At 40.6% G+C, this 25,065-nt stretch overlaps 1 non-coding gene and 2 pseudogenes across 1 annotated transcript; 2 read left to right on the top strand and 1 right to left on the bottom strand.

Moving 5' to 3' along the window:
- Positions 1-13,060, bottom strand: part of LOC122235291 — a 37,068-nt pseudogene extending 24,008 nt beyond the window's left edge.
- LOC102967556 lies at positions 13,059-13,339 on the top strand (annotated as a pseudogene).
- A 900-nt stretch (positions 13,340-14,239) lies between these two features.
- Positions 14,240-14,343, top strand: LOC122235668. Its single transcript, XR_006213694.1, has one exon. It is a non-coding gene; the product is annotated as a U6 spliceosomal RNA (small nuclear RNA).
- The last annotated feature ends 10,722 nt before the right edge of the window (positions 14,344-25,065 follow it).

Here is a 25,065-nt window from a genome sequence, read left to right as displayed (position 1 = left end):
TTTGCGTTTTTGTGCTAATAAGAGTATTTTAAGAAGGACATGTAGACATTTTGATTTCTGCCTCAAGTCTTAATGAATCATAGGACTTATAACTCTCTTCTCCTACCTGGTGGAAGAATACTGCTTGAAAATTACAGCGTCAGTTACTAAAGAGTAAATTAAACGTTCAAACAAAAATACAGTCTCAGAGCGACAGCTTTCTGACATCACCTAACCTTCTCACCACAAATCAATGCCCTAAATTTTCATTATTAAAGATCAGTTGGTTTTCAAACTTACTTAAAAAAAAAAAAAAAGACACCATTTCTTCAAACAGAAGCAATTCAGTGTGGTAGCTAACAGTACAGCCTGGGCTTGAATCCCAATTCAGCCACTTACTACTAGTTATTTAGCCTTGAGCTAGTTACTTTTCTGTGCTTGAATTTCTTCTGAAAAATGAGGATAATGTCTACTTCATACGTTGTCTTGAGGATTAAATGAAATAATCTTTAGTGTTGAGAACAATGTCAGGCAGAAAGTACTTACTATATAAGTGTTTGCTATTATTATAATTCCAACAAAATTTTACCAGGAAGCTAAATGTATGCATAAAAGATCTAAAAGTGGCCCTGATGTATTTGAATAAAACATGCTCTAGTCCTAACCATACCACGACCCACCCTGCACTTTATGCCATTCAGCTTCACAACTTAAAATCTATACTAAATGATTTTACCTCTTGGGGTTAAAGAACAGTATGATCAGAAACCTCAAATCAAATGTAACATATCATACTCCAGAACAAGTTAATTCACCTTAGAAAGATCAGTCACCTTGGAAGGTACAGAGTAATACTCTCTGAAAAGAATACATAGAACAAGGAGTTTGTTTGTTTGTTTGTTTAATAAGGAAGAAGACATCTGGAACATGGCCAACCAGCCACACGGAACAGGTCCGGGGAGAATCACTGCAAGGAAATACTGCTGTGGCTGATGATGGTGATAGCTATGATCACTGAGGATTTGCAATGTGTTCAGCAAAAGTAAAAAAAAGCATATGTATTAACTTGTTAAGCCCCACAACAAACCTATGGGGTAGAAGCGGTTTTCATCCTTTATCATCCCCATTTCACAGACACAACAGGCACAAAGAGGTTAAATAAGTGGCCCAAATTTACATAGTTAATAAATGGCTGAGCTGAAATCCAAACCCAGACACTCCTAGTCATGCATCAGCCCCATATTAGTGGAAGTCTTAAGGGAAAACAAGGCAAGGGGGGACACAAATCACTGAGAACACCCAATTATGCCCAGTGCCACCCTGAACTTGCATAACAAAATCCTAAGAGTGTAAACTCTGGAGGCAGATGGAACAGTGTTCAAATCTTTGTTACACTGCTTATAAGCCATGTGGTCTTGAGCAAGATACTGAAGATCTCTGAGCCTCAAATTACTCAATGTTGTCTTCAGGAGCACAGATCATGTGTGCAAACAATCTACCACCCTTGCACATACCAAGCTTTCAGCAAGCAGTGTCATTATTGTCAAAGTTCTTTTTATTTTCCAAATATTGTATCCATTGCTCCTGTCCTCCATTGCCAGCTTAGAAATTAACATCATTCCCATAGGACAGGAGAGGACACGGGTAGAGTAAGTAATTTACACAGAACTGACAGCAGGTCAGCCCAAGGCAGGAATTCAAATCCAAAATTTCCCAGTGTCCAGCCCAATCATTTTCAACTTTCAGCCTTCTCTGCCAAATTCTTAAATTGTTCCTCCTCTTCTTAAGTCTGCCTTCCTCGCCCAGAGAAGAAAGTGAGCACTTGTAACCAATGTCAGATGAAAATTAAACAGATTTCCTGAGTGACAGGATGATCCTCTTGCATTTTCTGGGGGAGATTGGTTCCTGCCAACCAACTGGCAGAGAAAAAGGTGACAGCAAGCCACAGAAGTGCAAGTATCAGTGGGTGGAGAAATGTCAGAAACAAAGAAAACTCTTTAAAATATTAAATGCAAACTCATTTACTGGTGGCCGCAGATAAGACGGTAGAGTTTACCATCGACAGGAACTGTGACAGTGATGAATGAAACCATTCTGGAACTGTGAAGGAAAGTAGCCACCGAGAAGGGGGGCAGGCATTTGAGGGGGAGCAGGAGGATGCTGTGGGCGGGGGAACAAGAAGAGAATGAGAACTAGTTATGTGTGGGCTGAGGCATTTTCAGTGGCAGAACAAAAAATATAGAAATAATGTTGCTGTTGGTACTTAAAAAGCCCAGGCAGGCATCAACTCCCACCCATCCCTAGTCCCCCACACTGTAAAATCAGGGAAACTGTGGCTTCAAAGAAAGAAAGAGGGGGAAGGAAGAATTGGGGAAGACGCATTTTGACAAATTAAATCCAACAGGGTCAGTTATCAAATCCCAAAAGAAGGAAAAAGATCCCATGGCAGGACCAGGATAATGGATGATGTAATCAGTGAATGCATCACTGGCTATCCCTCAGCACTTAAGAAGGACTGTTATCGAAGGACTAGGGAAGTTTGAAAGTCATTGTTCCAAGTTCTTTTTCACTCCCCAGTTAAAAGACAACATGCTGCCAGAAATAAAAAGCAAGCCTGAGTCATAGTTGGAATTGAAAGAAAGTGTTGAAAATGGAAGGCGAGTTATGGAAATGGGTGTCTCATAAATGAAAATAAAGAATTTGGACTCGCTGCAATTCTTTCAAAGCTCCTGAGAAGACAGAGAACTTTGCACACCTCATTTTTAAGTACTTGACTATTTTAGTGAACATAAGCATGTGGTTTAGGTTCACTCTCCCCTTTATTCAACAGAGCTTTGGTATTTGTGTTTTCTCAAGCAAAGCTACATCATGTCCTCTGAAATCTCTCATTCACTCTGCAAGCATTGATCGTGCTCCTACTGGGTGACAAGTATGGTATCAGATGCCACACAATCAGTGTGTAAAGAAGAATAAGCTGCAGCCTCTAAGGAGTTTAGAGATGAGTTGGGGAGACAACATCAAAAGGCAAGAAGCAGGTAAATCCCAGATCCAAATTCAAGGGCAAAGTCCCCACAAATTCAATGGCAAGCTGTCAGTACATCGAGAGGCCCCAAGCTAACAACACACACGAGGCCCCAGGGCTAAAAGGGAAAAGTAAGGAACAACTAGGAAGTGAAAGACAGCTCTGAAAACCACGAGAGTCGTCAGGGGCGGGAATGATCCTGAAATATATGAGGGGAGGTGAGCCTTGAAGAACTCGTCAGATTTGTACAGGGAGAGACAAAGAAGAAAGACCATTCCAGAATAGGAATATCCTCTTACCACAAGTTTCTCTTCTTTGACCTAAACTTTCCTAGCTTGACAAACTAAAAGAAAAACTGCAAAAGGCCAAGTTTTCTAGACTTTCCAAAACTCCCTTTAATGACTTATGATCTACCTTTTTTCTACCTTATGATCTCCCTTTTACATTCACAACTCACTTTTTTTGGCTTTTCATCTTTTCCTATTTGAGTGGTCCTCAAGCCTGAGCATGCATCTGAATCACCTAGGTCACTTATGAAATAAGCAGATACTTGGTCTCTGATTCAGGCAATCCAGGGCAGGGCCCTAAACCTGCATTTTTAACCAGTTTCCTCCTTTGGTGAATTCTGTTACAGGTGGCCAAAGAAAGCCACACTTGGATAAACATTAGGGCTACTCCAACCAAAAATGTACCCCATAACATGAGCTTCTTAAGCGTTAGGCCAAGAAAGAAACTGGAGAATGAAAATACAGGTATCAGATATGACCCCACATTCTCCCCACCACTACCCCCAATCTCCACCTGTTCTATTCCATGAGATACAAAAAAATGGAGTCAAAAGACTCAAAAAAAATCAAAACAATACACACCCATACATGTACACTCACAAAATAAAGAAGAACATCACACTAATATTGAAAACGTGGCCCAGGTTTAACTCAAAATCCATTAAGCTCACACAGGTTCAAGGTTCACCAGAAAAATGCACCCTCCCAAGCCACCTGGGCTAGCTCTCTCTCTTTTTTTTTTAATGTTTATTTATTTTGAGAGAGAGAGAGAGAGAGAGAGAGAGAGAGTAAGTGGGAGAAGGGCAGAAAGAAAAAGAGAGGGAGACAGAAGATCTGAAGCAGGCTCTGTGCTGACAGCAGAGAGCCCCATGCAGGGCTCAAACTCACTAACTGTGAGATCATGACCTGAGCCAAAGTCAGACGATTGACTGAGCCACCCAGGCGCCCTGGGCTAGCTAGCTCTCTTACCCTGAGCAATGACCTCTGGACTATCAATCTACTAGCAACTAATAAAATAAAAATATAGTTCTAAGTCTCTAAAACCCAATGCAACAAATCTTGAATAGCGGAAGCCATGAATCCATTTCTACCTCCCCTGAGGTTGGAGAAAACAGCTCAGTACTTAACCCATACTTCGTAAGCTGTCCAAATAATCCTCCTTACACATAGCTCTGAACAAGGTATTGATCACTACAAAACCTGCCACTGACAACCCATTGTCTATAGAATAAAAAGCCAACCTCTTACTCTGACAGTCAAATTACTCCTTCATCTGACCGTCAAATAATCTACTTTTATTACCATATCCTATATTCCTAGAACACCAGACTATTCCCATTGTACAGACTTATGCTGGTCTTCTCCACCTCTATTGGCATTAAACATGCAAGTCCCTCTACCCACAGGGCCCACAATTCCTGCCCTCTCCCCCTGCCTTCAGATGCCTCCTGTAGTACATTTGGCCTGCTTTATACACAATCCTGTAGCTCTCGTCTCTCCTCAGATTTTAAGCCCCTTGAAAGCAGGTACCAGGTCTTATCCCCCAGAGCACCCAATGCAGCTACTTACTAGATTAGTGAATTCTTTTCTGCTGGTACAGAAAGGGTTAAACACAGACTGCTATAACTGACAGATGGTCTGAGAAAATCTTTCCCATCACTAGAACTGGCATTTCTCCAGTAAGGACAGACTGGATCTTGCTACTTAAAGCACATTTTCCAACAGATACTATGAGATATGATTCCTTCGTTTTTTAAAAAATTTTCAATAAGAATCATTTAACATTTCTGAAAAATGATAGTGTGATGAGAGCAGCCAAGTTTGATGGTCCATCCATCCATCCATCCATCTATCCTTCCCTTCCCTTGCACTAGCTTTTATTTAAGTCTTAGTAGAGATAGCACCCTGGGATTTGAAGCACAGGACAAGCAAGTGGGGTTGAGCTGTATCAAAGTGTTGCCTCCATGCCGGTTTAGGCATAATGCAAGAAGAGAAACCCACCCCCCATAAATCAGAGGATTGGCCAGAACTCCCTGAGAGCCTCTCCCATAGTATAAAGCCCTCTGAGAAAGCCCAGACAAGTTGGAGACAGTCTCCCTCCTCAAGGAGCTCACACTCTAGCTAGAGCCTCAGAATCAACATGTCTACATTTTGTTTTTCTAAAAGACAAATTAACTGAGTATTAACAGATTACTATGGTGATCAGGGTTCACTGGGTTGAGGGTTGACCCTAAACATTGGCTTAATGGATTGCTGCCTACACCATGTGGTCCAAGGGCCAGGGAAAATGTCTCTACATTAGCCTGCCTTCGTACCTGAAATTCCATTGTTCCCTAAAGAGAAGGCACTATAAACACCCATTTAAACTGCAAACATTTCCTAGAGCCAGGAGTCTAATGAATAATTGCATGGACGACTTTTTGCAAATATGTAAGCCAGTGAGAAAGCAGGCATCTACTGACTGAACAGGAAGGAAGCCCAAACCATGGCTACTTCTGACAGGTACATAAGACCACTGCCTATCACTCACCACCATCTGAAATATTGAATGCCTTTAGTCCCATCCTCCAAGAAGCTCTCAGTCTAGTGGGGAAGACACACATGGAAACAAATTTCAACATAATGGAGTAAGTGTACACAGGTGTCATGAACTCAGAAGAGAAACCTAGCCTGAAGGGCTTGGAAAATTCTTCTTAGAGGAGGTGATATCTGAGCTGTGTCTTGAAGTAGAAACAGAAATTAGGAAAGAAAGATGGAAACAGTGTTCCATGCAGAAGGATTTGCATAAGCAAGGACATGGGGCAGCCTTTTGTGTATATAAGAGTGTAGCAGGGGCAGGGAGAGGTAGAAAGATCTGTAAGCCATTCAATATTATTGTCGCATCAAGTGTGATATAGAAAGTAGGTAGAGGGGAGATAGATCGCGGTAAGAAACAGATTGTGAAGGGACTTGTACATCATGTCAGGGAGCTTGGACTTGATGCTCAGCTTAATAGGAAACACTGAAGGGTTTTAAGCAAGGGAATGAGACAATCAGATTTATGCTTAGGAAAATCAATTGTGGCTGTGTGGAGAATGGATTAAAGAGACGCAGGGCCAGCTGTAGGAAACACAATTAACAGGCTGACTCAATAAGCTCAGATGCTGTCCCCTCTGCCTTTCTCCTCTTCACCTCCCTTCTCACACACTTCCCTCCTTCCTCTCCTCTGCCTTCCAACCAGGGTCTGGAGCCTGCCCTTGGTTCCTGGTGGAGCTGCAGATACCTCTGCAGGCTGGAGGGAGTCTTTTTCTTCATGGAAAATATTCAACCAACTTGGCACCTAGATGCCAACCAAAGTGGTAACGACAGCAAAATTACCCATTCCCTGAGATGTGGCTCTCACCCGAAAATCTCCCAAAGACCCTCCTTGGATTCCTCCTTTATTCAGAGTGGCAAAAATAATTCGAGTTTGAATGACGTCTGCTATTTGACTAGAGTGATAGAGAAGGTTAGAAATGAGGCAAATCAAGCTCTTCGTTCATTTATCACAGAAGCCCTCTTTTCATTTCCCCCTATATTTTGCAAAGCCCCGGTAAACATTTGATTTTCCCTTAATAATGCCTTACTATGGCCCTTTTTGCTCCAGCAGGCTACCTACAAGCTGCTCACCACTTAACGTGAGCACTGTCTCATAAGTGATTTTTCACCTTAGATATGATATTGAACTGCAAGATATCTGAGAAAAGTAGCCCAGGCTGAAGGTTAACAACTCCAGTCTGAGCGATACCACCACCCAATGGTGATCGATAGGAGAATCTTAAAATGAAGCTGATCTTAGCCCTAGCTCAGCTCTGCTTGGCTGTAGTCATTGCCAGTTCACACCCAGTAAGAGGCCCCAGTGGCTGTCTTTGAGGCTGACCAAACTTCATACAGTGTTTCCCCAAATAAAATGAGCCACCGACACTGGACCACTACAGGCAAAGAAGCCTTAGGCTGTATGAGAACATTCTTTCAATCTTCATCAGTCCTTAGAGATGGAACCTATTAAATTGGGCACATTAGATATGTTTTACCAGATTGTATTATTAGTAGGGACAGCAAAAGCTAAGAAAGAGAGTGGCTACCTGGACTCCAGTGGAGACAAAAAGTCAACTCCAAAATAGTCTCTGGATAAGTTGGTGAAGCCCAAAGCCCAGTCTTTACTCCCACAAATATTTAACTAGTATATCCTGGGTGCTCAGCTTTGTACCAGGCAAGAGCCCACCTGTGTCCTCAAGTGGTTACAATCTAGGTGATCTGAAAGACAACCATAAAAAACAAAACAAAACTAGACCTCAACTGACAACAACCTCAAAAGTGGCAAGCAAAGTGACATCAACGCAGATGACATGAGATGTGGTTCACGAAAAGGTCTTCAAAGGGGCACCTGGGTGGCTCAGTCGGTTAAGCATCCGACTTTGGCTCAGGTCATGATCTTGCGGTTCGTGAGTTCAAGCACTGCATCGGGCTCCACCCAGACAGTGCAGAGTCTGCTTGAGATTCTCTCCACCCCCCATGCCTCTGCCCCTCCTTGCTTGCTTGCTTGCTCTCTCTCTCTCTCTCTCTCTCTCTCAAAATAAATTAACTTTAAAAAAAAGAAAAGTAAAGGTCTTCAAAGGTGTGACGGATTAGGAGAGATCAGCAAGGTTTCTGGGGGAGGACAAGTAACTTTTTCAAAACCTACCACTTATTGAATGTTTACCATGTTTCAGGCACAATACCTTCACATTATTTCTATTAAGCAAGTATCGGTTTTACCCCTCATTTTACAGATGAGGATCTGAGGATCTAACGACTTACATTATTTGCCCAAGTTCACATAAGGTGATAAGTATGGGGCCAGAAGTCAAACCCAAACTAGCCTGAGTCCATGCTCTAGAGTCCATGCTCTTAACTACTCTTGCCTCCAAAATGATCCTATGCTCTGGGGCAAGATGGCTGAGCTAAATGGAAAGACGAGTTGGAAAAGAATTAGAGGGGATTCACATACGTGGTTATCTCTCTCTCCACTGGTATCTAGGGTTCATGCAAATCTGACTCTAAAGAGTCCTTGAGTGCCTTCTTTCCCCTCTAAACACATAGACTCCACTAATTGCCAGTAGAATGGAAAGCCAGGAATCTCTCCCTCAGTTCTGATAAAGTTAGCTCAAGTTTCAAACAACTCTAAGAATTTTTAGTTCAAGCAACAATTCTGTTTCTATGGAAACATGTAAGGGCAAACTGTAGGAACTACAGCACAGGCAGGCTTCACCTCCACCCTACAAGCTGCAAAGCTCTTTTTCCCTTTAAATTAAAGGAACCCTATGTAAACAAGCCTTCATGGCTGGGCAGCTTGTGGGTTGTTGGGAAGGAAGGGATTTAACAATAATGGAATTATAAGAACAGCTTGAATTCAACAGAGTTCCAGGCCCTCTGAACTACTTAACTCAGGCCTCTCCTTTGCTATATCAGGTTTCTTTGGTGTATAAATATTAGACTCTTCAATCTCTAGCAATACACTACCATGAGATGTAATTATTTGGTGGACACTAAGTGGCTAATTTGTGCCTGAGCTGAACCATCTGCAACCTCCTTTGAAAGAGCCAAACCTCAACTAACCAGAATCCAATTAAGTGGAGTCCTCAACTAACTGCATCAACCTTTTGCAGAGAGAGATTGACTATGATAAGACAAAACTATCACAGAAATGCAATACAATATGGGTGTACTGGGAGGGGTAATCTGTATAGCTGTGTGATTTGGAGCAACTTCATTATACTCTCTATTCCTCTATTTCTTCATGTAGGTAGTCGTTGTTAGCAGGATTAAACGACATAGTTTATATAGGATATTTCACACAACACCTGGAACTCAGTAAGCATGCAAATCTTAGCATATATTTATACTCTATAAAGCCATACAAAACCACCATCTGGGGTCATTCTGGTGTGAGTCCCCATCCATCCCTCTCCTTTTCCATCCCTATTTCCAAGGGTAAACAGTCATCTCTGATAGTGTGAAAAATGTTCTTGATGCCTAGCAAGGGCTTTCTTTATCATCAAAGAATCTGTGATATTACTTTCTGAAGCAGGAAAGAGCCTAAACATTTCTCAATAGTTGATGAGGAGTAAAGCCAAAATAATATTCAGGTTCCATTTACCTTCCTACTTTCAATCTCACTGCCCCCATATTCCCCCCAAATGAACTGATCTTTAGCCTATGTGCAATGTGAACCACACATTTTGCACCAACTGACTTGATATTACAATTGAACAACCCAGTCTCTGTAACAGTGTGTTTGTCTCAAGCTCTGCAGAAACGGATAGGTCTGTGAAGTTGTCTAAGTACAGCATCATGCCCAATTAGGCACTTAATTGGGCACCACTTGCTGCTGATGATAATTATCATTATTATTCCCACTACCAGCCTGAGGCAAAATTGTTGAAAAGGCAAGTTGTTTTCCTAGCCCCAAATACCCAATGGGCAGGTTTTTCCTCCGTGGTGTTTCCTCTCCTTGTTCCCTCAGGTGACCAGTGCCCCAAACCGTCTCCCACACCCATTCACACTGAGGTATAAGGGACCAGTGACAGTTAAAACTGCATTTAAAGAGACAGATGGAATGATAGGTCTTCAGATGAGTTTGAAACATCACAAAGTATTCCAGGAGATGGTAAAAGGACAAAAAGACCTAGGGGAACCCTTAACCTCACACAACCTAGGCATGTGCTCCTCCAAAGTCAGAAGAATCAACCTCAAAAACAGAAACATAGAGCTACACAGTATACTCACAATTTCTCAGTGAGTCAATACTACCAAGAAGGTCTAGGAAAATTAAACCAATATGTAGATGATGGCAACAGTTTGCCTGATGTCATATAAGGAATACCAAAATATCTATCCCAATGGTCATCAAGGGCAATTTCAAATGGTAAGTTACATAAGTGATATGTTAAATCATTCAGAGCCATGAAAACCATAGTTCAGATTTTCCTATAAGTCCTCAAGCAAAGAAAATACCCTGGGAAATTGGTACACCAGATAGCTACCCTTTGATTTAAAAGACTGGGAGAGAAGGGCTATCAGGAACTGTCTCAAGTTGAGATGACAACTTGTGATGGAGGCACTAGGCTTGCTGGCCTTCCTTTTTCCTTCCTTTATTCCTTCTAGCAGGGGGGAAACAGGGCAAGACAACCACAAAAAAGGACTACTTCAGTTTACTTCGGACCAGCCCTGCCCTGGACTCAGGTCTCCTTTCTCAAATTGACGATCAGTCCACATGCTTTCACTTTTTACAAATTCCCCCAAACCACTTAACACAGTTAAAAATCTCCAGCTGAGTTTCCATCAGTACTCTCTGTGGAAAGAAGATACCAAATGAAAGTGAAACTGTGCATGTCTGGCCCCATGAAGGGTGAAATATTTGGATAACATATTGGACATTTCAAATACCTTCCATTTTCTGCTGAGGCAGCTGACTTGCTGGGAACACGTTCTTTGAGAAGGAAAAAGTTAAGTGCTCTATTCCAGATCCTCAGTGGGGCAGTGAGCTTGACAGAACATCAACTAGAGGAACCCAATTAGCGTAGTTTTCACCATGACAACCAAGGCATCTTCCTAAGAAATCAGTGGGGTTCACACATGAAAGGGGAAGAAGGGAGAAGAATGTCAGAGAACGTGCTGACTTTGAAAGACCCCTTTTTGAAATGAGCCAAAATTATTCATTTCCTCAAAACGTCTACAAATGGAGAATTATTCCTGTCAATGATGTGACATTCATTTAACTCACGTACGCACAGTTTCTGGATGGTGGAAGGCATCAACAAGAGCAGGAGTCTGAGAAAGTGTCCCACATACATGCATGGTTTATAAATCACTTGGAGTGGGGGCATTAGGACAGGACAGATCCAAACACAGCTCTGTAAGTATCATGCAGTTGAAGAGATGCAGACATCACTGAAATTCTAATCCATAAGTTAAAAGGTGTTATCTTCATGAATTCTCATTCATGAATTACTAGCATTGCTAAAAAATTTCCCATCTCAAATGCTCTCTTCTCCCCTCCCCTACATCAGTCCAAAAACTCAAATTCCTATCCCATAAAGCCATCTTTACAAAATCACCTGAAGTTCCATGGATCAATCTTTTTTTTCACAACTTATATTAGATAAAAAGTTCACACCACATATCTGAATATTAGATTCTATATTATTTTATAAACTATTTACTGTATTTATATCATATTTCCCATTGTGACCATAGTTTCTTCAAGGGCATACTACTTCTGTACCCCCAAAGCACCACATGAGATTAGGTTAGAGTAAATGCCTAATAAAAATGTACATGGTGCTTGATTACTTAGAGAGTTCATGCACAACAGTCTAATTTAAAGCTGACTACATGACCTTGAACTTAGTGCCTCTATTACTGCAGCAGGAAACAAGACTGTCCTTCTGTGTTCTCCATAGAAAATGAGGGGAAGGAACACTGGTGGCAAGAATTTGCTACCACTGTGGATTTCCTTTCTGCATATTACTGGGATTAAGAAGAAGAAAAGGATGACTCATCATTTGCAGTCCAGTCGCAGTGGGTATTTATAGCTGACTCTAGAAATAGTGTTCTCACAACTGCATGCCTTCATTCTATCCTTCCTTCAAGGCTCAACTTAGGTGTTACTTCCTCCATGATTCCTTCCTTGCTGCTTCATCCAGGACTCTTATCTCTTCTGAACTACCAGAGCATTTTAATTTTCCTCCTTTCATGACATATGACCTTCTACCTTGTGTTTTAACTATTTACGTTCTTGTTTCCTCTCCCTAGGAGACAGACACAGTGACATAATAGGTACACAATACTAGTAATAGCTAACACTTATTGAATATGTTCTATTTACTTTGCAAGGGCTTGACATACATTATTTGATTTAATACTCAAAGCAATCATGTTGAGGTAAATATTAGACACAATATCTCAGTTTTACAAACAAGAAACTAAGGCTTGGAAAGATTAAGTAATTTGCCCCAGATCATACAACTAATATGCATCATAGGTAAAATTTGATTTGAGGGCCAGTAGTGTTAAAAACTGTACTATAATAACTCTTAATAAATGGTGAATAAATGAAGGAAGAAATGTAGTGAATTAAAATATATAACTGTCTTACCCAAGCCACGTGTTCTCATTTAGGCTAAGACTGAACAAGGATCTGGTACCATCTACTAGTAGAATAATTAGACCCAATGTCAAAAGCAAGAGATCAAATAATAGTCTTTTAATGCCACCTATTACTCATCCAAGGAGAGCCCTGGTTTATGTTTTCAGTATCTCCTTGATCTGCAAACTATCCGAAGTTCATACCTGAAAATTTTGCATTAACTGCCCACCGAGAATACACTGGAATTTTGGAACTACCCTCTCTTCATTCAGGCCAGGTAATCAAGTTCTGGGCAAGGTGAACCTACTAAGATCAGCTAAAATTTCATTAATTTTCATAAAACTGCTGAAATACAATCCACCATCAGTGGATTGACTCTAGAGTCAGCATAAGATGGGCCTTGCCTGCACATATGCTATATTCGGTCTGTCAAATAGCAGCACTTTCACTCACTCAATCAACAGTAGTTAGCGACCAAAAGAGTAGGCGTATAAATGTTTGGTATAAAAATGTTGAGGAGCCATGTGAAGAAGTAGAGGCGAGAATGACCCCCAGACCGACCAAAGCCCATGCGCCACTGCATCCCCACGTCCAGCACTTATGTCCCACCACCGTCACCACCATGCCCATGAGAGAGGCTGAAGGGGATGCTAAAGGGGATAAAGCCAAGCTGAAGGATGAGCCACAGAGAAGATCTGCAAGGTTATCTGCTAAACCTGCTCCTGCAAAGCCGGAGTCCAACCTAAAAAGGCCCCTGCAAAGAAGGGGAAGAAGGTACCCAAAGGGAACAAGGGGAGAGCTGATGCTGGCAAGGACGGGAATGACCCTGCAGAAAATGGAGGTGCCACAAGAGACCAGGCGCAGAAAGGTCCTGGAGATGCCAAGTGTGTGCATTATGGGTAACTGTGTACTTCTGGTGACTGTATAGTTTGAAATACTATTTTTTATCAAGTTTTATAAAACTGCAGAATTTTGTTTTACTTTTTTTAAGCTACGTTGTTAGCACACAGAACGTTTCAGTGTTGTTTTGGGGGAAGGGCATACGTCAGTAGTAGAATATCTCTGAAGCTAGACTGATACAAGGGGAAAAAACACCATCCCCTTCTAGTTCTGAGAAACTTTCCCTTGGTTCCCAGGAGGAGGGATTCCTTGATGTTGACACACATTAGTCACTTTGGCACAAACGCCTTGTGGTGTGGAAAAACTAAAATTCATTTTTATGTCCTCTTCTCCTCTGCCTTCAACATAAGCTTATCTCCCTTAAACCCAGAGACCTGTTGGAACCTGACCCCAAGAAATGGTTCCCAGTATGTAAAGCAATCTGGACGTTAGTGTCACCATTGAGATGGCATCCCTCAAAAGGGTTCCTATTTTAGTTTGTGGAGCTTCAGATTGGTAATTCTGCCATTTTCATTTCCTGAAAGTCGGGGCTGGCTTGTAAAAGTTGTTAAACAACATGCAAATGTGAAATGTCAACCCTCAGTCTAAACTTTCCCTGTTCAGAGCATCAAACGAAAACTTCACTGGGTTTTATAGTGGCCTCCTGATTTGGGTAGTCCATTGAAGAAGGGAGTTTGAAAGTTGTTGTATACTGTTAACAATTGTCTGCCCATGTCCTGCCTGAAATACCATGATTGTTTATGAGAAGTATCTTTAATAAAGCTGGATACACTTTGGTTTGGGAAAAAAAAATTGAGGGGCACCTACCTGGATCAGTCAGAAGAGCATACAACTCTTGGATCTTGGGGTTATGAGTTTGAGCCCCATGTTGGGTATAGAGATTACTTTAAAAAGTATTTTTTAGTGCTCGCTTCGGCAGCACATATACTAAAATTGGAACAATACAGAGAAGATTAGCATGGCCCCTGTGCAAGGATGACACGCAAAAAGTATTTTTTAATGTTTGTTTATTTTTGACAGAGAGAGAGAGAGAGAGAGAGAGAGAGAGAGCGAGCACACAAGCAAGGGAGAGGCAGAGAGAGAAAGCAAGACACAGAATCCAAAGCAGGCTCCAGGCTCCAAGCTATCAGTACAGAGCCCAACATGGGCCTCAAACTCATAAACTGTGAGATCGTGACCTGAGCTGAAGTCAGACACTCAATGAACTGAGTCACCCAGGTCCCCCTCAAAAAATAAAAACTTAAAAAAAATTTTTTTTTAACTATAATACTTTAGCGTTTATCTGAAGTCTTTCACAGTGGCAGGCCCACAGCTGACCATGGGAAACATCCCCCTGGATATGCAATGTGGATAACTAGGCAAGAACACAAATATCATTTGTCCAGAAAAAAAATTCTGTTCTCTGGCCATTCCATTGTACAGATAGTACAGTGTATTTCAGAGGACACATGCTGATGCCACCCAGCCCGAATTCAAATCCTGGCACTGCAATCTTTAACAAACTACTTAACCCACTCTGTGCCTCCATTACCCTATTTCAAAGATGGGATAATAATAGTATCTACTTTACAGAACTATAAGGATTAAATGAGTTATATGTGCAAAACACTGGCCACAAATAAGTGTTATATAAGCATTGCTATACTTATTCTAATATAGAACTATTTCTTAATATTCAAGACCTACATAGTTCAGTAGTTCTCAACCAGGGACAATTTTGTCTTGTAGGAGACACTTAGCAATCTCTGGAGACATTTTTGGTTGTCATCAAAAAAGGGGGTAGGGGAATGGTACTGGCTTCTAGGGGGTTTAGTCGAGGGACAATGCTAAACATCCTACAATGCACAAAACAGGCCTCTACAACAAAGAATTCTCTGGCCCAGGACACCTGGGTGGCTCAGTTGGTTAAGCATTCGACCTCGACTCAGGTCATGGTCTTGGAGTCCATGGGTTCGAGCTCTGCATCAGGCTCTGTGCTGACAGCTCAGAGCCTGGAGCCTGCTTCGGATTCTGTGTCTCCCTCTCTCTCTGCCCTCCCCTGTTCATGCTCTGTCTCTCCCTCTCTCTCAAAAATAAGGATTAAAGAAATTTTAAAAAAAGAATTCTTTGGCCCAAATTATTAATAGTACCAAGGTTGAAAAACCCTGCATAGAAGCAATCTCCACTTTACTAAAAACTCAATGGAGCAAAACTCCAAGGGACAAATGCCCATAAATAACAAATGATCATTTCCTTTCACAAAGCCTTCACCAAAGGATCCTTTCAATACAAGAACTCAATATATTTATGGGTAGCTGATAGATTAATTATACCTTCCTTCATATAATACATTTGATTAGAAATATAGACATATTTTTACATATTTTATACCTACATATCAGTGGAAATTTTATACATTCAATCCTAGTTATTTTTTTTTAAGTTTATTTACTTATTTTGAGAGAGAACACATGAGTGCATATGTGAGGGAGGGGTGGGGGGAGAGGGGAGAGAGAGAATCTCAAGCAGGCTCTGTGCTGTCAGAGCAGAACATCAACTATGAGATCATCACCTGAACTGAGATCAAAAGTCAGATACTCAACAGGCTGAGCTAGCAACCCAGGTGCCCCAAATTTAATCCTAGTTAATGTATTAAAGGCAAACTGTGCATAGAAATCTTTTTGTCAATGATTTCAAAATACAAATAGTTACTCTCTCATTTCAATATTTAGGTCATCTTAAAGAAGCCAACTGTAATCGACAGGAAGTAAGAGAAAAACTTAAAAGTCCACATCTTATACATCATTGCTAGTCGAACACAAAGCACATCTGAAACAATAAAGAGCAATGAGAGAGTTTGTATCAACATCCACTTCACAGGACCAACTTATAGAATGTGGCTCCTCTATAAAGCCAACTTTAATTATCTAGATATTGTCTAATCTACTTTATGATTGATTATTGACTGAGGATTCACCCAACATAGTCAAAACTCTTGTGTGTATGAGATGCTGCGCTACAACATTAACTGGTCAATCAGTGAAGCAAAAAGAAAAAAAATCACCAAATTACCTTCTTGCAGTGTCTCACCCCAACTCTTCCCAAACAAATTATATATGACACTTATTTGGATTGGCTTTAGGTCTCATCCAGTTGTTTAGACTTTAAGTAAACAAATACTCCTTATTCCCGGAATTTCTATGCTCAGAACCACAGCTTGACTTTCCCCCTGCTTCAAGATGAATTGTATGCCCAATGTACCTATTGTATGCTCAGCGTTGTATATAAAAGAAGCTTAAGTCTCAAGCTTATTCACATGAAACAAAGGATAACTTATGAAAACATATAGTCAAGTTTTAGAATTGTTAGTTCAGACTGTGATTACGAGTTCAGGTTATTAACCAACTTACAGAGCTAGAGTTCTCAAAGTGTACTTTAATGAGTTGCATCTTGAGGACTAGAGGGAAGAATGTGAATTGGTCCTTGGAACAATGCTGACATGAGTTCAAATCCCAACTCCACTATTCCTTAGCTACTTAACTTTGAGCAAGTTACTTAACCTTTCTGAATCTCAGTGTCCCCATGTGTTTTAGAATGAAGATAATAATATCTCCCACATTGGGTGGTTGTGAGGATTAATCAAGATAATGAAGATTAAAGAAAATAACACAGTGCAAGTCATATTAGATAGGGTGGCCACAAGTCCCTGTGTGTAGCAGTTACACATTATCTATATGTTCCCCTACACTGCACAAATTTAATTTTTTTCATTTTTCTGGAATAATCCTTCTTGTTAGTGGTTGGAAATCACTTAACCAGTATCTGAGATTTGGGGTCTTAAACTATTGTTATACAGACTCCTTATGCATAAGATTATAAAAGAAAAAAATGTCTCAAAAGAGATCATTCAGGTAACTTCTATTCAGTGTGTATAGGCACTGTGTGGCAATTCTTTAAGTAATCATTAATTGCAAACCAGAGCTTTTTTAATCCTTGGTATTTTGTCATTATTAAGAAGAGAAGGAGGGTTAGAGGAAAAAGGGAAAGAGAAAGATGAGGTGGAGGAGGAAAAAAAAGAGAAAAAGGAGAAAATAGAGAATGGTGAAGACTGACAGACAGAAAGGTAATCCAGGCAAAGATCAGCACAAACAAAGGCAAGAATGAGTAGATTAAGCATAAAATGATCCATCTGATTGGATCACAAGGAGTACCTTTGGTGTTAATGAGGCATCTTTTGATGCACAAAGAGAATGAAAATTGTTACTTGCTACCAAGTAACTACTTCCATTTTGGGAAGTTAAACCTTTGAAATAACATATGCCAGCTCCTTTGTAATTCTAACTCTTTTCCCTTTCCATCCCTTTGGAAAAGGCAAATGTCCATTAATTTTGGAAAACACATTCAAAATCTGACAAGTTCATCACCAGTCCTGGTCAATGAACTGATTGCCCCCAGGTACTTGCCCTTGGACTAGAGGTTATTGGCTTCCCACTACTCTAAACACTACCAGCAATTTCCACTCACAGTAGGTTGCACCACTCTTCCTTGAAATGTATTACCCTCCTAGGTAAAAAGCAAGAGGCTAGAATGTTGATAAACTGCCAGTTAATTTGTAATGTCCACCACCTCAAAATCTGTGAAAGCTCGCACAAGCCAGGTATGTGAATTGATCAACCCCACAATTCGGCATTTCATTTGAGTATCAGAGATTTTATTTAAAATTCTAACACAATTACCTTTGTATTTTGGCTCACTTCCCATTCAGATTCGGCCAAATAAAATCAATTACCCAAAAAGGTTTTCAACTTATTTATTGCTGAGAGAAAGAGGGAGAGGCAAAAAGAAAAGGGAAGGGAAAGAAAGAAAAAGAAAGGAAAAGGAAGAGAGGAACAACAAATTTCATATTATGAATTAATCTGAGGTTTTTTTCTTGGGGAACCAAGCAGATAATCCAAAATTAATTAAACCATTTTCCCTCATCTGGGGAGCCTGAGTGGCTCAGTCAGTTAAGCATCCCAACTCTTGGTTTCAGCTCAGGTCAGGATCTCATGGTTCATGAGTTCAAGCCCAGCACAAAGCCTGCTTGGGATTCTCTCTTTCTCCCTATCTCTCTCTGCCCCTTTATCCACTCACTCAATCTCTCTCTTTCTCTCTCTCTCTCTCTCTCTCTCTCAAAATAAATAAACATTAAAAAAAACTATCTCCCTCAGCTTACAACCCTATGTAAGCTCTAATTCCCAGCACCCTGACCGGCTTGCAGAGAGCAGTAGTGAACAACAGACAACCACCTCCCAGCACAGACACTGATGTCTGCCCATCTTAGTGCCCTCTCTGCTTTCAGTACTTACTGAACCATAGACTTCTCAGAGATGGACAGCCTGACTCTTCCGGTTATAGCACAACTTCAGTTTCAAAGGGCAACAGAGCCAGTACGTGGCAAATATGTCAAGCAATGGAGTCTATCTTTAGTACCCATACCACATCCCTAACCCATCTGTGTCCCCTAAATTGTCACCCTACTACCACCTGTGCAGTGCTCTCTTGTATGATAAAATGGAAAGTTTGATGTCTCGAAAATCAACAATATGGATTTGTTCTACCACTTACTATGTGACTTTAGTCATGCTGCTAACTTCTCTAAGCCTCAGTTTAGTAATCAGTAAAATGGTGACAAGAACACCTGCTTCATAACATCATTATGCCAATTAAAAAAAAAATTTTAAGACAACATTTTTAAGACAACATTTGGCACAGAATAGTCAAACAATAAATGGTAGCTATGAGAGCTATTACTACTACTGCCCAAGACCACCCCCTGCAAAAGCAGTCATGCCTTCTCTGAAAAGGGCTCCATCACTCATTCATTCAAGGTTAATGAACTAAAACCTACTCTGTGCCAAGCTATTGCTTCTGGGTATCAGAAGTATAGCAATGAACAAAAAAAGGTACCTGACAGAAACTGATACTCTAAACTGAGAATTATAATTCAGTCTTGTGATAAGAGAACCATAACCAGAATCTCAGGATATAAGAAGCACAATCCAATCCCATGAAGGTGGAGAAAGGAAATCAGCAAGAACCAATCATGGTTATCTGAAATTCATAAGTTAGCAGGAAGGCTGAGACTCCTTAAGCACCCAGAGTTCTGGCGTGTGGCCTGTGTGCTCTCTCTCGGCCCTCTCTTGGCCCTCTCTTGCCCTCTCATTACCAGGCTTGAGAAGCAAAACAAATTAGAGCTCCAGTTGGTGATACAGAACCCACAGTGGTCAGTTTTGATGCGGGGCTGGACTGTGCAGGTTGAACCCGGAGGTTTAATGTACCTCAGCTCTAATGAGGATTAAAAAGCAGGGTCTGACAACATGTAAGTAAACAAATGGTGTTCAATGATATAAGGTGCATAAATATGTACAAAGTAAACATGAAAACAGAATCATTTAGTCAACAAATATTACAGAACACCTACTACAAGTCAGGTGCTACACTGGGTACTGAGTAAACCAAAGGAGACAGAAGGCCTTAATGGAGCTCACATCACAGTGGGGGGAAAGACTTCAGACACATGGACAGATAGATAATTACAAACAAGGAAAATTCCACCCACACCTCTCTCATTGCAAGCCAGATTCACTCATTCCATATACTATATATCTTATTCCCAGCAAAATCCAAGTGGGTAGGGGAAAAAGTGGTCATTTAGAGGGCTACTCCTCTCAGATAATACATGTACAATTTTAGAAGTGGCCATTTGAAGACAGTATTCCTCCCGAAGGAATGGCTGGGATGGCGACATTCGAGGCAGTGTGGCGCACCAGTGGAAGCTGTATAGTTTAGGCCCTCATTTAACACACCTCACAACACACAGTGAGGCCATCTGTTCCTGCCCTAATGTTTCCTAAAGGGCGGACAGTGGAAAGAGCTGAGTCACGTATGTCAAGTGTAAAGCATGAACGTATTTTCATGCTCCATTTCCTTGACAAAAGATAACAGTCCTCTGGTATGGGGAAAACAATTATATTTTGCTGGTCATTCATTTATTTATGCATTCATGTATTCAACAAATACTTACTAAGTGCTTACAACACACCAAGCACTGTCAGGCACCAGGAGAAAAGAAAGACATGGTCCTTGCCCTCAGGAAACTCATAGTCTAACAGAAAAACAGACCACTAAACACACATGGTTAGGAGAGTACAATAAATCCTAGAAGGGAATAATCACAAAGCACTGAAAACATAATGTTAGAACACTTGACTGAGTCTGGGGGGAAAGGAGGAGACTAAGCAGAAAGGCTTCACAAAGCAGGAAGCATTTGAAAAATTAGTAAGAGCAGGCTAGACAAAGAAGGAAACCTTTCAGGCAGGGGAACAAGGGCAAAGAGATGTATACAAGAGACACAACACATTATGTATGTATGGGTTAGAAACCATACAGCCTGGTACCCAAGACACTCCCAGTTTACTTCTGTTACCCAGGCAGAATTATAAATAGCAGCCCTTTTCATCCTCAAAATTGTCCCAGTTTGGACAATACATTATGTAGTGACCCTGCATATATGAAGAATTCCAAGTGGTTTGAGAGACAGCATGGTAAGGCAGAAGTTGCATAGACTCCAGAGTCAAAAGTCTAAACCAAGACTAGGGACGACAGTTATTGGAGGACATTGATATTTGATTTGCCATTTTTTAATGTTTATTTTTAGTTTTTAGAGAGAGGGAGAGACAGAGCATGAGCGGGGGAGGGTCAGAGAGAGAGAGGGAGACATAGAATCCGAAGCAGGCTCCAGTCTCTGAGCTGTGAGCACAGAGTCCAATGTGGGGCTCGAACTCACAAACTGTGAGATCATGACCTGAGCCAAAGTTGGACGCTTAACCCACTGAGCCACCCAGGTGTCACAATTTGCCATTTTTAAAATTCTAACCACAAAGTCAAGTTTCCAGCTCATGCATGCTACCTTCCTACATGAGTCTAGGCCATTAGATTCTATTTATACATTCTTAGGATCAGCTCTGCCATTTACTAAATGTATGGCCCAGGGCAAGTTGATTACTCTGATCCTCAGCTTCCCACCTAGAGAATGAAGATTCACTCAAACATTTAGCAAATAACGATATATTGATTTTATTGTGCTATGTACTGTGCTAGAATTATTCCTAAACATGGTTCTTTACCTCATGGAGCTTATAATCTAATGACAGAGACTGATATATGACAAGCAATTAGAAGTTTACCAATTTGTTTTATGAGGGTAGCACAACCCTGATGTCAAAACTGATAAAGACAGGGGCTCCAGTGTGGCTCAGTCGGTTAAGTGTCTGCCTTCAACTCAGCTCATGATCTCATGGTTTGTGGGTTCGAGCCCTTCAGATCCTCTGTCTCCCTCTCTCTGCTTCTCTCCTGCTCACAATCTCTCTCTCTCTTCAAAAAATAAATACATAAAAAATTTTTAAAAACTGATAAAGACAACACTCATATGCATGTGCATGCATACACGTTCATACAATAAGGTAGTGACCCATCTCAGTTATGAATATATCTAAAAACGCTAAATAAAATACTAGTCAATCAAATATAGCAATATATTAAGATTAAAATCTCATGACACCAGGCGCCTGGGTGACTCAGTCAGTTAAGCATCTGACTCTTGATTTCAGCTCAGGGCTTGTGAGTTCAAGCCTCGTGTCAGGCTCTGCACTGACAACACAGAGCCTGCTTGGGATTCTCTCTTTCCCTCTCTCTCTGCCTCGCTTACTCTCTCCCTCTCTTGAAATAAATAAATAAAAACTTAAAAAAAAATCCCATGGCACCAAGGAAGATTAATTCCTCAAATTCCCTTAATATTAGCAATGTACCATCACAATATATCCCACATCAATACAACAATGAAAAATATCTATATAACCCTCTTAGAGGCTATCAAAAGGTATTTACTTAATTCTAAGTTGTATTCCTCATAAAATCTTAGTAAACTTGAAATAGAAGGATAATCACTTAACATTATAAAGAATATTTTTATTTCAAAGCAAGAGCCAGCATCTCAATTAATAATGAATCTAGAGCAGCGGTTCTATAATATCTAAATAGAAAAATTATTTTCAGAATTAGAGATAGTTAAAGAGCTGGTACATTAAAGATGCTTAATAATTGGTAACTGCCAGTACTATTGGGGATTATTATTATTGTCATCATAATCATTGTTAAAGCTGCAGCACAAGACAAATGAATATTGGGTCATGGCTGAAAACTGGAGGGATAAAAGCCAGATCGTGGAGGGCCGTGTGTGCTATAGTAAAAAGATGGTGTTTTATGCTATATTTGAAAGGGGCTATAAGCAGAGCAGTTACACGGGCCCAAAAGCCTACACTGGAGACAGAGACAAGGGAGTCAAGTCACAATGGCTATAGTCAAGAGTGTCTACAGGCATGTCTATGTTTAATAGATTATCATGACAATGGTGCAGACCAGCATTGTAAGAAGACAAGAGTAGAATCCGGAAAAATAGTTATTCACTGAAAAACTGAACATGAGGTAAAAATGGTGGCTTGAAATGGAGGCATTAGAAAAATGGTGGCACTAGAGATGGATATATAGATACATTCAGAATATATCTAGAAGGCCAAGTATCCATGACTGTTAGTGGACAGGACATGGGGCAAGAAGAAAGAGGAGAAGTATAGACGTAGACAGACTACTCAGGGTTATCAGGGCATGTTGAGATGATTTATATTTATTCCAACAGCAATGTGAGGACACTAAAGAGATGTAGGCAAGAATCTGATGTCATAAGATTTGTATTTTATGAAGCTCTTTCAACTGCTGGGTAGAAAATAGTTTGGAGAGCAAGAAGGCCAATTAGGAGTTACAACAGTCAAGGAAATGACTGAAACCGCTTAGTGCCTTTCTGGAAGTGGGTGGTCATTTACCAAAAGAAGAAATTCTGGAAGGAAAGTCAGTTTCAGAGGAACAATTATGAGTTTCATTTTGAAGCATCCAAAAGATGTCACATAAATAGCTGTACACATGAGTCAGTAGCTCAGCCCAAAAGCCTGCACTGGAGATAGAGACAAAGGAGTCAAATCACAATGGCTATAGTGAAGAGTATGACTTGGAGGGTGCAAAGACTGGGGCTAAAAAGATCAGTTTGCTTTTGCTAACAGAAGAATAAAAATTGTTACATTCTACACATACATAAAAATATTTTAAGAGATTTTAGTTGAGTTAATTTCTCCTAAAGAGGCAGGATATACAAGAAATCCCAACAGATCAGCCATGGAAATAAATTATACAGAAAATTTTTAAAGGAACACCCCATGGTGGCACTCTACACACACAACCTGTTCCCTAAGGCTCCCAGTCGAATTACAATAGTCTTTGTATTCTCCCCCTTAGGAACAAAGGGTGAAATTGGGTTGCTGATACTCTTAGAAATTTCTGAGGGTGAGAGACAGAGATGCAGCATGCTGGATTACAGAGCTGGTAATATGATAATTGCAAATTTCCATCCCCTCCAGAGCAGCAGCCACAGAGCATTTCTAACTGATTAGGCTGAAAGAACGGAGGCTTTGGCAGAAGCCACTCTCTACTTCCTCCAAGGCTACAGTTAGAATTAACACCCCAGTGTCCCGGAAAGTACTAAAACCACAATAAGCAGAAAAAAAATTGGGATACTGTGTGGCATTCATGAAAATCATGTAGCACAAGAGGTTTCTACTCACAATGAGAAACCAGATGAATAAAGGGGAGATAGGTTGGGGCTCCTGGGTGGCTCAGGCAGTTAAACATCCAACTTCGGCTCAGGCCATGATCTCACGGTTCGTGGGTTTGAGCCCCACATCAGGCTCTGTGCTGACAGCTCAGAGCCTGGAGCCTGCTTCGGATTCTGTGTCTCCCTCTCTCTCTGCCTCTTCCCCCTTGCACTTTGTCTAGCTCTGCCTCAAAAATAAACATTAAAAAAAGGGAGGGAGATAGGTCAAATGTTTGAGAGCAAGGTCATCGTCTACTAAAATATATTATGTAGTTCAATAATTAAAACTATTTGTTAATAAAGAAAAACTAGATACATAGATCACTGAGAGAGAATAGAACGAAAATAGATCTAACCAAAATATAAAAATTGGTTGATATAAAAGTGGCATCTCAGGTTGATAAAGAGGGATTCTTCAATAAATAGTTTGCATCAACTGGCCAATTATTTGAAATATGAGAAACATGCACCCCTACCCCACTCCTTAAATCAAAGTAAAATGGATTGGATTAAAATGCTTACAAACACTAAAATTAAGAGAGATCAGGTGTTGTTGAAAAAAGATGACTTCAGCTTTGAATTACCTCGGACCATCCAAGTTGAGCTACTGGGAAGGCACTTAAGAAGAGTGTGACACTCAGGAAAGAGGTAAAAGCTGAAGACAGAGATTTCAAAATCATCTGCATATACAGAGTAATTTAAGCCATCAGGATAGAGGAGATTGAAAAATTACATGGTGTGAGAAGAGGGTCTGAACAAAACTACAAAAACACCTACATTTAAGAGATGAACTGAAATAGGCATGAAGTTTCACCAAAGTCACAGGTTTGAGAAGGGAGTGGCCAGCAATGTCAAATGTTTCTACGAGGATAAGTAAGATAAACAGAAAAGTATCTACTGGACATCGTACAAGGAAAATAGTAAAAGTATATTTATATGAATGATGATAAAAACAGCTTATTTAAGGGGCGCCTGGGTGGCTCTGTCGGTTAAGCATCCGACTTCGTCT

The sequence above is a fragment of the Panthera tigris genome, chromosome X (assembly GCF_018350195.1).
Source record: "Panthera tigris isolate Pti1 chromosome X, P.tigris_Pti1_mat1.1, whole genome shotgun sequence".
Taxonomy (NCBI): Eukaryota; Metazoa; Chordata; class Mammalia; order Carnivora; family Felidae; genus Panthera; species Panthera tigris.
This window is presented reverse-complemented; position numbering and strand designations above follow the sequence as displayed.